The following is a 15,393-nucleotide window of genomic DNA, read 5'->3' on the forward strand; positions in this document are numbered from 1 at the left end:
GGGAACGGCATTGGGAGAACGGCGTTGCACCGGGTTGGGGGAATGGCGTTTCACGGGTTTGGGGGGAACGGCATTGGGGGTACGGCGTTGCACGAGATTGGGGGGGGCGAAAGGCGTTGTACGGGGTTTGGGGAAACGGTGTTGCACGGGGTTAGGGGCTCGGGGTTGGGGGGGAAACGGTGTTGCACGGGGTTAGGGGCTCGGGGTTGGGGGGGAAAACGGTGTTGCACGGGGTTGAGGGGGAACGGCGTAACACGGTTTTGGGGGGATGGGGATGGGGGAACGGCGTGGGATGGGTTTGGGGGGAATTGCGTTGCACGGGGTTGCGGGCGAACGGCGTTGGGGGGAACAGTGTTGCACCGGGGGGGGAACGGTGTTACATGTGGTGGGGGGAAACAGTGTTGTATGGGGTTGGGGGGAACGGCGTCGCACTGGGTTGTGGGGGCGGTGTTGCACGGTGTTGGGTGACAGGCTTGGGAGGAATGGCATTGCACGGGGTTGTGGGGAGGGTTTTACACAGGGTTGGAGGGATGTGGTTGGAGGGAATGGTGATGCACGGGGTTGGGGGAACCGGCACTGGGGGGTACGGCACTACACGGGGTTGGGGGGAACGGTGTTGCACGGGGTTGGGAGGACGGGGTTGGAGGTACGGCATTGGGGTGTACGGCGTTGCACGGGGTTGGGAGGACGGGGTTGGGGGGACCAGCATTCGGGGGTATGGCACTGCACGGGGTTGGGCGGAACGGCGTTGCACAGGATTGAAGGGAACGGCATTGCACGGGGTTGGGGTGAACGGTGTTGGGGGGAAACAGTGTTGCACGGGGTTGGGGGGACGGGGTTGGGGGGAACGGCGTTGTACGGGGTTGGGGGACAGGGTTGGGGGGAACAGCGTTGTACGGGGTTGGGGGACAGGGTTGGGGGAAAGGCGTTGGGGGGAACGGCGTTGAACGGGGTTGGGGGGACGGGGTTGACGGGGAACGGGGTTTCACAGTATTGGGGGGACGGGGTTGGGGGGAACGGCGTTGCACGGGGTTGGGGGACAGGGTTGGGGGGGAACGGCGTTGCACGGGGTTGGGGGGATGGGATTGGAGGAACGGGGTTGTGGTGGGGGGAACGGCATTGCACGGGTTTGTGGGGGAACAGCGTTTCACGAGGTTGGGGGACGGGGTTGCACGGGGTTGGGGGTGAATGGCGTTGCACGGGGTTGGGGGAATGGCGATGCACGGGTTAGGGGGAACGGCGATGCACGGGTTAGGGGGAATGGCATTGCACGGGGCTGGGGGGGAACGGCGTTTCACGGTGCTGGGGGAACGGCGTTTCACGGGGTTGGGGGGACGGGGTTGAGGGGGAACGGGGTTGGACAGTATTGGGGGGACAGGGTTGGGGGGAACGGGGTTGCGCGGGGTTGGGGGGACAAGGTTGGGGGGAACGGGGTTGCGCGGGGTTGGGGGGACAGGGTTGGGGGAACGGCGTTGCACGGGGTTGGGGGACAGGGTTGGGGGGGACGGCATTGGGGGGAACGGCGTTGCACGGGGTTGGGGGGATGGGATTGGGCGAACGGGGTTGTGGTGGGGGGAACGGCATTGCACGGGTTTGTGGGGGAACGGCATTTCACGAGGTTGGGGGGACGGGGTTGCACGGGGTTGGGGGTGAATGGCGTTGCACGGGGTTGGGGGTACGGCGATGCATGGGTTAGGGGGAACGGCGTTGCACTGGGTTGGGGGAACGGCGATGCATGAGTTAGGGGGAACGGCGATGCACGGGTTAGGGGGAACGGCGTTGCACTGGGTTGGGGGGAACGGCGTTGCACTGGGTTGGGGGGAACGGCGTTGCACTGGGTTGGGGGAATGGCGTTGCACTGGGTTGGGGGAATGGGGCTGAGGGGGAACAGGGTTGCTCAGTGTTGGGAGACGGGGTTGGGTGGGGACGGGGTTGGGGAGAACGGGTATGGGCGGGGACGGCGTTGCACTGGGTTGGGGGGACGGCGTTGCACGGGGTTGGGGGGAACGGGGTTGGGGGTAATGGGGTTGCACAGGGTTGGGGGGACGGTGTTGGGTGGGGATGGGGTTGGGGGAACGGTTTTGGGCGGGGACGGCGTTGCACAGGGTTGGGGGAACGGGGTTGGGGGGTCATTGCATGGGGTTGGACGGGGACGGAGTTGGAGGAACGGGGTTGCACAGAGTTGGGGGAATGGGGTTGGGGGGAACAGCATTGCACAGTGTTGGGGGACGGGTTTGGGCGGGGATGGCATTGCACGGTGTTGGGCGGGTACAGGGATGGGGGAACGTGGTTGGGGGGGAACGGCGTTGCACGGGATTGGGGGACGGGGTTGGGAGGGCGGCGTTGGGGGGGACGGGGTTGGGGGGACGGTGTCAGACGTGGTTGATGGGAGCAGCGTTGGACGCGGTTGGGGGTGGGTGGGGAGACTGGAGCCCCCTGTAAATTGAGATACATCCCACCCAGCCCCTCAGCGTCCCCTGTACACACTGACACATTCCCCCTCCTCAACCCCCCACCTCGGAGCCCCCTGGAAACACTGACACATTCCCCTCCGCCCACCCCTCTCGGAGCCCCCTGGAAACACTGACACATTCCTCTGGTGTATTAATCCGTTCCTGAAAGTTAGTGTCAACATCCCCACAATCACGCTAAATCAGCTTCTCTCAAGCTCCCACTCACAATGAAAGCAATAGCTCCCTCTACAAATGGGTGAAATGAACAATCCAAATGATACCCTTCCATTTCCTACACCAAAGCAGTGACTACTCTTCAAGCTGACAATCTGGGCCTCCAATTAATCTCTCTGTTCTAGGAATTCACTGAGTAAATATTAAAGAAATATCCATTATGAACCTGTCAGACCACTTTTCAGGGATTCCCCCTGAGGGAGAATGTGTATATTGGGTATCTCCTGAATTGTCCCAACTGCTGGAAGTGTTTCTCCATTGAGATCCTCTGATTCAGAGTCCAGAAGCCGGGGTGTGTGGAAGGACAGGACTGTGAGAGCTACTGTATACCACATCTGACTGTGTCAGTCACAAAAATAAATCTCTCGGTTTGAATCCTGTCATGGTCAGTGAGGATCAGTAATGGACATCTGATTCCCTGGCTGGGAGAAAACCTTGCTATTTTGCAAGATCAGCATTTTAAATTGAATATTCCCATGTATCAGAACTGCCTCCAGAGTCAGCGATGAACAATGGACCCTAATTTACACCCAGACATCAATGAGACTCAGAAAGAGTCCTTGCTGTTTCAATAGCGCAATCACAGTGCCACAGCCAAGCAAATGAGGGGATTGTTTCTCCCAAAAAAACTTTAGCAACACAGACAGAACGATACCATTTAGCCCCAGGAGCCTGACTGCAGCTTAATAACATTCTTTGTTCTGATTAAAAGATTGTAGGCAGCACGGTGGCACAGTGGTTAGAACTGCTGCCTCACAACGCCAGAGACCCGGGTTCATTTGCCGCCTTAGGCGACTGACTGTGCAAACTCCACCCATTCTCCCTGTGTCTGCATGGGTTTCCTCTGGGTGCTTGGGTTTCTTTCCACAGTCACAAAGATGTGCAGGTTAGCTGAATTGGCCATGCTGAATTGGCCGTAGTGTTAGATGTAGGAGAATGGGTCTGGGTGGTTTGCGCTTCGACGGGTCGGTGTGGACTTGTTGGGCCGAAGGGCCTGTTTCCACACTGTAAGTAATCTAATCTAATCAAATGCAAAACATTAACTCTGCTTCTCTCTCTTTACATTAGCTGCCGGTCTGTTTCAAATTTCCAGCAGCCACAGCATGTGTGTTCATTTTAGTAACATCATCGTTAACTTTTCAGAACTCACCCAGTTTCTGCAACATCTTTTGATCCACTTAGTATCACAAACATTGCAAATTATTCTCTGGAATGTAGTCAGTGATTCCGTTCTTGAGGTGGAAATGATCACAGATTCCCAGGTGTTTGAGTGAAGTCATTTCTCCTTATCTCAGTCACTCAGGCTGCTCTCCAGTCCTAAGACTGTGACCTATCAGCAGAGACAACTGCCAACATCAATCCTGCCAATCTCTTTGGACATAATATCCAATTCAATGAAAACACCTCTTATCACATGCAGTACAGGATATCTGAATCTCACCCACTTATTCAACAATCTCCAGAACCAGGAATAAGTTTGTGCCCCTCTGTTACAAACACTCTGATGGCAACGTGTGCTTCCTTCAGTGAGGAAAACAAATTTGCACCCATCTGGGTCTATCTGTCTGACTGAGGTTCCAATAAGTGAATAGATGGAAATCACATTGGAAAACCAAATCCCTTTCCAGGTGTTTAAATCACTTCATGCAGAATTTACAAAGGAAATCTGCATTATTGGGAGCATAATCTTATTAGTGACAGTCTGTTGCACACAGCAACATGATCCTCTCACAAACATAAGCTATTGTTTTATGTTGAAATTGAAATATTAAGCCAAAAAGGTTATGTAAACAATCTACTGCTTGTCACTTTAATAAACGAACTTTCTGATAAGGTAATGCTCAAAGTGTTATAAAGTTGAAGGTGTGTACTCTATCTTTAAGAGGGAGAGAACACTCTTCTGAACTATGTACTGTATATGACCAGCCAGCAAGCCAAAGTGTACTGGGAAAAGAAACAAATGTAACATTTGGCTGTGAAATATAGACCTATGTTGGTTGCTGTTTTGACAAAATTCAAATTTAACCTATCAGTTTAAATTATACCCCAAGATTCTAAAACCCAATTGAGTTTGAATTTATTGTTTTGCCAGCATCAAGCCAATGAGATGATCTGATGGGGGCGTATAAAATGTGGACATTTTAAAAATTGGTCAGAGAGTAACTGCTGTCTGGGAGAGTCAACATCTTGCTCACCAATAAATTAGGAAAGTCTCTCAATCAAAGGGTACCTTTCCATATGAAACATACTCGGAGTAAAAGAAGACAACGACGACCCAGGGAGATCCTCAGCCAGAAGCAGAAAGACACAAAATTCACGAGTCACTGTGTGGGTTAGAAATTAAATTGATGTAATTTTAATAAGTGTCTTACTGAAATAACGTATAGTTATAGAGCTGGAGGCAGATAATATGCAGTGAAGAGAAAGGGAGAGCTTAGATTTATGAATAGTTGTTTAATATTCACTTTGAGTTAAAAATAGATTAATGCTATTTTCTTTAAATAGTGGAATGTGTGAGTTTTCTGTCACTAAGACTTTAACAGAGTATGTGGGGAGGTGAACTTTTCTGGGTGTTTGGTTTAACTAACAGAGGGGGTCACCGTCATGTTGTAACAAAAGAAACACGACAAAGAACAGTACAGCACAGGAGCGGGCCCTTCAGCCCAGAATGTTGTGCTGAATGTGACACCAAATTAAACTCATCCTTTCTTCCTATCTTTGTTCCATATCCTTGTATATTCACATGCTCACCCAAAAACCCCTTAAACAACCCTCTCATTTCTGCCTCCTCCACCATCCCTGGCAACATGTTCCAGATTCCGACCACTCTCTGTGGAAAACACATTACCCCTCACATCTCCTTTGAGCTCTCCCCCTCTCACCTTAAATGCACATTCTCTCGTAAAGATATTTCAACTCTGGGTAAAACATTTTGACCGTCAACCCTGTGCATCTCATGGCGCTGCGCTGACTGTCTCTAATTAGGTCATTTTTTACCAAATGCGCATAAATCCTATCCGTAAAAATTCTGTCCAAAGCTTCCCAACCACTGAGGTGAGACTCACCAGGCTATAATTTCCTGGATTGTCCCTATTTCCCTTCTTGAAGAGAGGAACACCATAAGCTACTCACCAGTCCTCTGCGACCTTTACACTGGCAAGTGAGGACTCAAAAATCATGTCCAAGACCCCAAAGATCTCCTGTCTTGCCTTTCTCAATAACCTGGGGTAGCTACCGTCGGATCCTCGGGATTAATCCACTTTAATGCTGTTCAAGAAATCTAATGCTTCTTTCTCGACCTCAAAAATACCCGAGCACATTAGCATACTCCACACAAATCTCATTATCCACAATATCCTTTTCCTGGGTGAATGCCGATGCAAAGTAATTATTTAGGATCTCGTCCACTTCCACTGACTTCAAGCACAAGTTCCTTCCTTTAGTCTTGACTGGCCCGACTTCTTTCACAGTAATGTGGAAGCTGTGGAAAGACGGCAGAGTAGATTTACTAGGATATTGCCTGGTATGAAAGGAAGGTCTTACAAGGAAAGGCTGAGGGAATGGAGGCTGTTTTAGTTGGAAAGAAGAAGGTCGAGAGGTGACTTAATTGCCTGCAACAGTAGTAGAATTGCCGACGCAAAGGGCATTTAAATGGGCATTGGACATACATATGGGTAATATTGGAAGGGTGTAGGTTAGATAGGCATCAGATTATTTTCAAAGGTCGGTGCAACATTGAGGGCCAAAAGGCCTGTACTGCGCTGTAACAATCCATGTTCACATCCTCTTGTGGGTAATTATCTCCAGAACGATTTGGGATGCTCTTTAACCCTACTTGCGAAGGGCATGCCCCTCCTTGCTCTGCTCATTCCCGGTTCAGGTTCCTTCCAGCTTTTGTTTTTTTACGTTCCTCACATGCCATGCCCAATTCTAGCTTCCCAAACCTTGCATAGGCTTGTTTTTTTCCCCTTTTGACTAAATTCCCAGCCTCCCTTGTTATCCAAGGGGCCCTTACATTACCAGCCTTATCCCTCCTCCTTACTGGAACATGCTGGTCGTGAACTCCAATCAGCAAGCCTTTAACTAACTCCCACGTGCCCAATGTGGCATTGTCTGATGACAGCTCCTCCCAATTAACACTCCCTAGCTCCTGCCTAATACTGACATCATTTGCAATCCCACAATTTAGAAACATCCCATTTATTCATAGCTGCCTTAAAAAAAAACTTAAGTTGTGATCACTGTTTCCAAAATGGTCTCCCACTGAAAGGTCAGTCACCTGGCCAGGCTCATTCAGCAATATAAGGTCCACTATGGCCCCTACCCCTCCTTTACACTACTATTTCAAGAAACCCTCTTGGATACACTTAATAAACTCTGCACCGTCTCAGCCTCTTGCTCTAAAGTAGTGCCAGCAAATGGTGGGGAAGTTAAAGACACTTTGAGAACTCTGTTGTTATTGCCTCTGCCGAGATATTCTGCCAAGATATTTGTACCTCGAGGTATCGTTGGCAGATTGAGGGTCCTATAGTATAATCCCATTAACTGCATCCTTCTTATCCACGTTGCCTCAGTGGGCGAGCCCCTCCAGTATGTCCTGGGTGCAGACATAACATTCACCCGATTGGTAATGCAACTCCTCCACCTCTTTTACCGTCCTCTCCATCTCATCTGAAACAATAAAACCCTGGAATATTGAGCAGCCAGTCCTATTCTTCTCCGAACCAAATCTCTGGAATGGCCACAATATCGGATCTGTGCTTATCTACTTTAACTATGTTGCGCCTTGTGTTGAAATTAACACAATCAGCCCATTCGTACAATGGTGTTCATTTCTCTGTATTTCCTTTCTGATTGACTCGTATACATCTTCCGACCTTCCTTACCCCCCACGTGCTGCCCTGCTGCTGTGATTCCCAGGACCTTGCCATTCTAGGTTAAACCCTTCCCTTGTAGCAGGAACAAGCCTCCCAGTGAGGATATCAGTTCCCCTCTAGTTCAGGTCCCAATTATTCAAGATCCTGAAACTCTTCCCCCTATACCAGCTCTTCAGCCATGCATTCATCTCTGCTATCTTTCAATTCCTTGTCTCACAAGCACAAGGGACTGGTGTTAACGCAATGATTACTAGCCTCAAGGTTCTGCTTTTCAGTCGTTCCCTACTTCCTGTGCTTACTCCTCAGGATCTCATCCCTCTTTCTACTCGTGTCGTTGGTAGCAATGACCTCTGGCCTCCCATTCTCCCAATTCAGAATTTCAAGCAAATGCTCAGAGATGTCCTTGACCAGGCACCAGGGATACAACAGTCTCAGACGCAGCCACAGTAACACCTGTCTATGCCCCCAACTAGTGCTTCTCCTCCCATTTTCGCTCCCTTGGATTTTGCCCGACCTTGGTCTACAGCAGAGTCAGTTATAGAGTCATAGAGTCCTACAGCACAGAGAGAGGCCCTAAGGGCCAGACTGATCCCTGGCAACCATAATGTCCATCTATGGTCACCCCATTTCCCTGCCCATGCCCCATCTCCTTCTAATCCTTTCCTATCCATGTATTTGTCCAAATGCCTTTTAAATGTTGTTAATGTACCTGCCTCAGCCACTTCCACTGACAGCTCATTCCGTATGAGAATCAGCATCTGTGTAAAAAAGTTGCTACTAACGTTCCCTTTTATTCTTTCCCCTCTAACGTTAAACTGATGCCCTCTAGTCCTCAATTCTTCAACCCTGGGAAAAAGACTGAATGCATTCACCCTATCCATGCCTCTCATGATCAAATACATTTCTATAAGATCTCCCTTATGTCTCCTGTCCTCTGAAGAAAAATGTCCCAGCTTGTCCAACCTCTTCCGATAACTCAGGCCATTGAGTATTATAGACCTGGCTACCGCTGTGCTACTCCCCTGAGAAGCTATCCCCAACAATACACCAGCTCTCTCTCCTTAAACATCCCGCATCCAACCCCATCTTTGTCCCCTGTACGATCCTCAGTTTCCTGCTCTTGCTCCAACCCAACCACGCGGACACCCACCTACCTGATGGAACCTGGATGCTTGGACAGGACAAGATCATGGGTGTTTTTAAACGCAATGAATGGAATTCTGAAATTATATTTGGACTGAATGTAATGTAGAGCAGCGTGAAATGGAGGTGGATGACTTACGTGACTTGCTGTAAGGATACTGACAGTAGAATCTGAGGCGATCGTGAGTATACGGAGGTAGAATGTGGGAAACGAGCTGGGACTGTATTGGAGTAGTCATGGTGAGAGAGAACAAATGCTGGATGGAGGGTTTCAGCAGCTGACGGCCTGACACTGAGGTGAACCGTCGGAAACTGTGCAAGTGGCCACCATCTAATAGGACAGAGAAACTGATCCATCGGCCTGAAACTGACTGACCACGTGGCTGTCAATGAATCTAATACAAGTGAATGGAAACATTGCTCAGAGTCTGTTTCTGTAACATTCAACACAACCAGGAAATGGAAAGTGAATAATGAGCTGAAAACAAGGCCACTGCTCTGTTAGAGTCAAAATCATTCAATGTTCAGTCACTGAATATTCTCACCTGCAGAAAGGAATCTCCCAGAATCACAGCAGAAGGAGAAAACAAACTTGGCAGAGACAGAATGAAGCCACCGCCTGCATCACAACAGCTCAGAACAAAGAGGCTGAATTCTCAATCAACTGACAAGCAATACAGATACTTTCAGAGTTACAGAAAGAGTTCAGAATTATTCAGGAAACAGACTTACCAGATACATTGGTAGGTGGTGTGTGCCAGAAATCCATGAAATAGCTTTGTGATGTGCCATTTTTTCGTTGAGAAATGATTCTTTGTTTTCGCTAAGAAGAGCAGATGCATAGTTCACTGATTATTAGATTTACAGACAAAGAAAACCTGATCAAGGACTCACAGGTCAATTACACTGTTAGTGACAGTCCATCGCACACAACAACAGCCTGTTACACAGAGAACAGAACAGCTTCTAGTTTAACAGAGACACTCTCACAATGAACATCTGCTGCTTTAATAAAAATGTTACCTTTTTGAAGAAAAGGAACATATCACCAATACAGCGAGACTTTTAAACTGCCCGATGTAACTGCAGAGTTTTTAACCAATTCAGTGATCATTGTTTCTATGTATTTTGAAGCTATTTTGAGCAGGGTATGTATCGTGGGTTGGTGAGGACTTGCTGGACTAAGGGCCTGTTTCCACACTGGAGGGATACTATTCAATACAATTGTCAACCTGTCCCACAGCAGGATGGGTAAGGCCCGAGGGGAGTCTCTACCGGGCAGGGGTTGTGTCCCACAGCAGGATGGGTAAGGCCAGAGGGGAGTCTGTACCAGGCAGGGGTTGTGTCCCACAGCAGGATGGGTAAGGCCCGAGGGGAGTCTGTACCGGGCAGGGGTTGTGTCCCACAGCAGGATGGGTAAGGCCAGAGGGGACTCTGTAACGGGCAGGGGTCGTGTCCCACAGCAGGATGGGTAAGGCCAGAGGGGACTCTGTAACGGGCAGGGGTTGTGTCCCACAGCAGGATGGGGAAGGCCCGGGGGGAGTCTGTACTCGGAGGGGTTGTGTCCCACAGCAGGATGGGGAAGGCCCGGGGGGAGTCTGAACCGTGAGGGTCTGTGTCCCACAGCAGGATGGGGAAGGCCCGAGGGGAGTCTGTACCTCGGAGGGGTTGTGTCCCACAGCAGAATGGGTAAGGCCGGAGGGGAGTCTGTACCTCGGAGGGGCTGTGTCCCACAGCAGGATGGGGAAGGCCCGAGGGGTGTCTGTACCGGGAAATGGTGTTGTCCCACACTTCGATGGGCATGGCCTTGGACAAGTCTGGACCCGGGATGGATAATGTCTGAGGGAAATCTGTACAGGGGAGGCATTGTGTCCCACGTTAGGGTGGGTGAGGCCGGACAGGAATCTGTACAGGGGAGAGTGTGTCCCACAGCATGATGGGTAAGGCCCAAGGGGAGTCTGTACTGGGGACGGGTTGTGTCCCACAGCAGCATAGGTTAGGCCCCAGGGGAGACTGCTCCAGGGAGGGGTTGTGTCCCACAGCAGGATGGTTAAGGACAGTCAATAGTCTATAACGGGGAGGGGTTGTGTCCCACGGTAGGAAGGGTGAGGCCCGAGGGTACTCTGTACCAGGGAGAGTATGCGACCCAAAGTAGGACAGGTAAGGCTCAAGGGTAGACTATACTGGGGAGGGGTTCGGTCCCACAGCAAGATGGGTAAGGTCTGAGGACAGTCTGTACTGGGGATGGAATGTGTTGTACAGCAGAATGGGTAAGGCCAGAGGGAAAACTGTACCCAAGTGGGATTGTGTCCAACAGCAGGGTGGGCAAGGCTCAAGATTAGACTTTATCAGGGAGGAGTTCAGTCCCACAGCAGGATGGGTAAAGCCTAAGGGGAGTCTGTATCAGGGAGGTGTTGTGTCCCACAGCAGAATGGGTAAGGCCTGAGGGCCATCTGTACCGGTGAGGGATTGTGTCCCACTTCAGGATGGTTAAGGCCTAAAGGGCAGTCTGCACCGGGATGGGCAGTCTGCACCCACAGCAGGATGGGTAATTAGATTAGATTACATTAGATTATATTACAGTGTGGAAACAGGCCCTTCGGCCCAACAAGTCCACACTGACCCGCCGAAGTGCAACCCACCCATACCCCTACATTTACCCTTACCTAACACTACGGGCAATTTAACATGGCCAATTCACCTGACCTGCACATCTTTGGACTGTGGGAGGAAACCCACGCAGAAACGGGGAGAACATGCAAACTCCACACAGTCAGTCGCCTGAGGCAGGAATTGAACACGGGTCTCTGGCGCTGTGAGGCAGCAGTGCTAACCACTGTGCCACCCACAAATGTACCGGGGAGGGTTTGTGTCCCACAGCAGAATGGGTAAGGCCTGAGGAGTGACCGAGAGCAAAGATTTACTTACAGAGCTGAGGGGCAACATTTTCCACAGAGGACGGTTCATATACAGAATGGACTGCCAATGGCACATGGGAGAAACAAGAACAATTACAACATGGAAAGACATTTGGGCAGGAACATGGAGGGGAGAAAGTTTGAAGGGCCATGGGCCAAACGCAGGGAAATGCAACTCATTCAGTTCAGGAAACCTGTTCAGCATTGATGACTTCGGCCTGAGTGTCATGCAGCACAGGAACAGGCCTTGGGTTATTGGGGGAGTGGACTCTCGTGACAAAGCATGTTGTCGAGACTGAAGTAAGTTAGAAAGATATGGCTGGTCGTCTGGACTGGAGCAGGTTCAAACGTATGAAGTGATTGGTGAGAGGGGAGGAAAGTACCGAGATAGGAACTGTTTTTGGCATTAGAATGATTGAAGACACTGATCCACAAGACAAGCCATAGATTCTGTGTGGGAGAGGGAACACAGAATGGAACATTCCCAGACAGCGTTCCCACCCTCTCCTGGAAGGCCTGATTTCTCCTCTTTTGTACTGATGCTCACTAAGACAGCACAGGCTTAGACTGATAACTGTGACACTCCCGATGTTGTCTTAGTACAACAAAACTTGCAGTAAAGGCAGTGACCGAACCTGGGGTGTGTCTGTATTGTGCTCCCCTTCCAGCACTATAGCTATGTCATGTACCTTTAGCTGATGTTTGGAGCCCTCTCATTGCTCTCTGCACTATGAGTGATCTTACCTCACTGCAGGATTTATTGAAGGCTCCAGATCTCCCTGCCCTGTGTCTCTCTGGCTGACAAACCATCTTCAATGAGGGGTGGATGAGACACCCAGCAGCTGGGAAGTCTATTAGGTCATGACCTTCCTGAGTACCTACAGACAGATAAACAGAATGGGAAATTAGACTGATGCAGTGAGGACTACTCATGTCAAATGGCACTGAGTCCGACAGAAATCTGGAACATCCCAGTCTCCATCGTCTATCTGGAGTGAGAATTCTGTTTGTTCAGGATCTGGAGTAGCTGCAAAAGCGAGGGATACTGACAGAGGCAACAATTAGACCCACACAGTGAGGGATATCACATGGAGAGTTACTAAGTAATATCACCAGAGTGCAAGATCAAACAATTGTGCAGGAAGAAAGGGTTTAATTCATGTTGCACTGGGACGCTCAACCTATGAGCAGGCGAAGTGATAGCCTAGTGACATTATGTGAGACAATTTATCCAGAAACTCAGCAAGTGTGCTCTGGACACAGGTTCAAATCCCACCATTGCAAATGATTGAATGTGAATTAAATGCTTCAAAAAAGATGTAATTAAAAACCTGTGAGTGAGTATTAAACAATTGCTGATGTTAAGAAAAATCCACCGGGTGCATTCATGTCTTTAGTGAAGTAATCTAAGGTGGGTCTTTTCTCCAATTGTCCTCGACCCCAATAGCCCCGCCCACCTGCACATTGACCTTCTCAAGATGGCGGCACTGAGGCCCGCACTCCCTCTTCCCTCAAACAAATGGCGGCCGTCACCCTGGGCCGCTTTCCCGACAGATTCTGGATCAGTGGTGCTGGAAGAGCACAGCAATTCAGGCAGCATCCGAGGACAGGCAAAATCGACGTTTCGGGCAAAAGCCCTTCATCAGGAATAAAGGCAGAAAGCCTGAAGCATGGAGAGATAAGCTAGAGGAGGGTGGGGGTGGGACAGAGTGGCATAGAGTACAATAGGTCAGTGGGGAAGGAGATGAAGGTGATAGGTCAGGGAGGAGAGGGTGGAGTGGATAGGTGGAAAAGGAGCTGGGCAGGTCGGACAAGTCCGGACAGGTCAGGGGATCGAGTTTCTGGAGGTTAGAAGCTAGGATGAGGTGGGGGAAGGGGAAATGAGGAAACTGTTAAAATCCACATTGATGCCCTGGGGTTGAAGTGTTCCGAGGCGGAAGATGAGGCGTTCTTCCTCCAGGCGTCTGGTGGTGAGGGAGCGGCGGTGGAGGAGGCCCAGCACCTCCATATCCTCGGCAGAGTGGGAGGGGGAGTTGAAATGTTGAGCCACTGGGCGATGTGGTTGATTGGTGCGGGTGTCTCGGAGATGTTCCCTAAAGCGCTCTGCTAGGAGGCGTCCAGTCTCCCCAATGTAGAGGAGACCGCATCGGGAGCAACGGATACAATAGATGATATTAGTGGATGTGCAGGTAAAACTTTGATGGATGTGGAAAGCTCCTTTGGGGCCTTGGATGGAGGTGAGGGAGGAGGTGTGGGCGCAGGTTTTACAGTTCCTGCGGTGGCAGGGGAAAGTGCCAGGATGGGAGGGTGGGTCGTAGGGGGGCGTGGACCTGACCAGGTAGTCACGGAGGGAACGGTCTTTGCGGAAGGCGGAGAGGGGTGGGGAGGGAAATATATCCCTGGTGGTGGGGTCTGTTTGGAGGTGGCGGAAATGTCGGCGGATGATTTGGTTTATGCGAAGGTTGGTAGGGTGGAAGGTGAGCACCAGGGGCGTTCTGTCCTTGTTGCGGTTGGAGGGGTTGGGTCTGAGGGCGGAGGTGCGGGATGTGGATGAGATGCGTTGGAGGGCATCTTTAACCACGTGGGAAGGGAAATTGCGGTCTCTAAAGAAGGAGGCCACCTGGTGTGTTCTATGGTGGAACCGCTCCTCCTGGGAGCAGATACGGCGGAGGCGGAGGAATTGGGAATACGGGATGGCATTTTTGCAAGAGGTAGGGTGGGAAGAGGTGTAATCCAGGTAGCTGTGGGAGTCGGTGGGTTTGTAGAAGATGTCAGTGTCAAGTCGGTCGTCACTGATGGAGATGGAGAGGTCCAGGAAGGGGAGGGAGGTGTCAGAGATGGTCCAGGTAAATTTAAGGTCAGGGTGGAATGTGTTGGTGAAGTTGATGAATTGCTCAACCTCCTCGCGGGAGCACGAGGTGGCGCCAATGCAGTCATCAATGTAGCGGAGGAAGAGGTGGGGAGTGGTGCCGGTGTAATTACGGAAGATCAACTGCTCTACGTAGCCAACAAAGAGACAGGCATAGCTGGGGCCCATACGTGTGCCCATGGCTACCCCTTTGGTCTGGAGGAAGTGGGAGGATTCAAAGGAGAAATTGTTAAGGGTGAGGACCAGTTCGGCCAAACGAATGAGAGTGTCGGTGGAGGGGTACTGTTGGGAACGTCTGGAGAGGAAAAAACGGAGGGCTTGGAGGCCCTGGTCATGGCGGATGGAGGTGTAGAGGGATTGGATATCCATGGTGAAGATGAGGTGTTGGGGGCCGGGGAAACGGAAGTCTTGGAGGAGGTGGAGGGCGTGGGTGGTGTCTCGAACGTATGTGGGGAGTTCCTGGACTAGGGGGGATAGGACAGTGTCGAGGTAGGTAGAGATGAGTTCAGTGGGGCAGGAGCATGCTGAGACAATGGGTCGGCCAGGGTGGTCAGGCTTGTGGATCTTGGGAAGGAGGTAGAACCGGGCAGTGCGGGGTTCCCGGACTATGAGGTTGGAAGCTGTGGGTGGGAGATCTCCTGAGGTGATGAGGTTCTGTATGGTCTTTCCCGACAGAGACCACCATCTCCTTATCAGGGCCTGGAGGGTCTTTTTCGGGTTTTTTCACCTATATCCGCGTCTTGTGAATTCTCTCCGCTCCTTTCTCCCAGTGAGTCTCCCACACGCCACTCTCTGAAGCCGAGCGTAGCCGCACCCGGAGAAAGCTGCTCCAAGCCTCGCCGTGTCCTGGTTAATGTGACACTGCGCATGCCCTTCATAGAAACCAAACTGCGCGTGCG

The 15,393-nt window shown here is 50.9% G+C and overlaps 1 long non-coding RNA gene across 1 annotated transcript; it reads right to left on the reverse strand.

The window, feature by feature from the left end:
• Positions 1-5,714: 5,714 nt before the first annotated feature.
• LOC148147110 (uncharacterized) lies at positions 5,715-15,280 on the reverse strand. Its single transcript, XR_015760052.1, has 4 exons — positions 15,222-15,280; positions 12,370-12,503; positions 9,440-9,530; positions 5,715-6,168 (listed from the first exon to the last, which is right to left on the reverse strand). It is a non-coding gene; the product is annotated as an uncharacterized LOC148147110 (long non-coding RNA).
• Between the last annotated feature and the right edge of the window lie 113 nt (positions 15,281-15,393).

Source organism: Chiloscyllium plagiosum, unplaced genomic scaffold, assembly GCF_037043375.1.
Source record: "Chiloscyllium plagiosum isolate Xiang-an unplaced genomic scaffold, Cpla_swu_hap1 HiC_scaffold_18, whole genome shotgun sequence".
Lineage (NCBI taxonomy): Eukaryota > Metazoa > Chordata > Chondrichthyes > Orectolobiformes > Hemiscylliidae > Chiloscyllium > Chiloscyllium plagiosum.